The sequence below is a fragment of the Corvus brachyrhynchos genome, unplaced genomic scaffold, assembly GCF_000691975.1.
Source record: "Corvus brachyrhynchos isolate BGI_N302 unplaced genomic scaffold, ASM69197v1 scaffold716, whole genome shotgun sequence".
Lineage (NCBI taxonomy): Eukaryota > Metazoa > Chordata > Aves > Passeriformes > Corvidae > Corvus > Corvus brachyrhynchos.
The window spans coordinates 251,475-253,306 of NW_008238433.1; positions in this window are offsets into that span (position 1 = coordinate 251,475).

The window sequence follows — 1,832 nt, forward strand, 5'->3', positions numbered from 1 at the left end:
TCCCTAAGGTGACTTTTGACCGGGTTCCTGCCAGCCCCCATCAGGATCCGATTAGCTCACCTGTAAGCTCTTTCTGTAGCCAGCTGTTTCAGCTCATGTATACAAATATGTACCTCACCTGTCTGCAGTTCTGTCTGCATTTTATGATGTGAGATCATTGATCAGCCCACCATGAGCCTGCCAGTTATACCAATGATTCTGGTATAAAAAAGAATATGAAACCACTAAGCTTATGTCAAGCAGCAAACTGAACTCATGGGAGTTCAACTTCTGATGCCAGTGAAACCAATATGTATTTCAAGTATTTTTTTTCATCTGTGTAGGACTTCTGGCCCAGCTGAGTATTAGAATAAATGTAATTTCTACAACCCAAGCTTACAGTTTCCCTTGGAGAGATAACGCTTGTGGACAAAGGTTACATTTTAATTGATCTGATGTAGCGGGGAGAGACAGACAAGTTTCAGGCAGATGAGCTGTTTTTCAGGGTAATGCAGTAGGCTGAGTGATTTGGCAGATGCTGAGAGCAGATCCAGGCAGTAGAAAAGTTTAGCTTTTATAATCTTCCATTTGGTGCATCCGCATGGTTTGCAGTTGCACTCCAGAAGGCCATTGGCTGAGGCTTTTTTATTTCCCCAAGAGAAAACCTTGTCCAGGACTCCCCATGCATGCTGTGACCCTACTCTCTCATTCACCAAAGCCAAGTCATGATGGGCAGATTTTTGTTCCCTACTTGTGCCATCTCCAAAACTTGCTTGCCCTCTACCTCCCAGGGCCACTGCTTCCTGTGACCAGAGTCTTCCTGCTTCCCTAAGTCCAGGTTTGCTGCAGAGCTTGGCTTAGATGGTGAGCACCACGGGCTTTTAGTTTAACCTGTTTGGAATACACCAAGGACAATTAAAATAAAACCCAGGGAAGCTAAAATATATCAAAACTCAGTTGCTTACAATCAGCAGTTAGATATGCTGTAGAAAGCCAAATACTCCTTCCTAAATCTCCTAAATGACTAAACATTATTACCACCGATTGGCATCTATCTCTTTCTGTTCCTTATACTGGAGTATGTGCAACGAGTTGTCTTTTGCTTTTGATACTAAGTGATCCTCACTAATTATGGATAGTTCAATTATCTTGCTTGGAGCAGAAGCTTCACGTCTGAATCTCCTTGGACTGCAACTACTCAGGGACAGGTGAGAGAATCCTAGGGCATCACCCCCTCCTCAGGGGGCCAGAGGATGTAAAATACTTTGTGAATTTATGGATATTGAGACCATCAGTACATTCACCACTGTGTGTGTGAGATGTTGGAGAGATTACAGTTATATACCTTGGGGCTATTTTAATAAACCCTTCTCCAGTTTTGCAGATTTTGGCTCTGTCTGAGTGTACACCTCATACACACCCTCAATTGTTACCAGGCCAGGAATGATGTACAGGACGGCAAGCCTAGGAGCATCCCTCATAAACTGAAGCCAGTCTTTGAAATGGCTAATTGGTGAATGCAATTGTGCAGAACTTCAGGAAATATTAGCGATGGGCCTTCTTGTTGTGATGTTGAACATCAGTAGATGTGCTCCTTGACTGAAGGTTCTGTGGTTGTGCATGTGGAATCCTCACCCCTGCATGTTCCTGGTCCAGGAGGAAGCTTGCAGGGACAGAAGATGAGTCACTGCAGCTGCTTTCTTGCTTAGGGTTGGTTGCTCGACAGTGGCCATTGAGTGAGCAGAGTCGGAGCGGAGGGGTTGCTCAACAGCAGCCAGCGATAAACGCGTTCCAAGACAGTGATCTCCAGCAGTTTTTGGAAACTGACGATGTGGCTTTTGTGGATCCCCCCC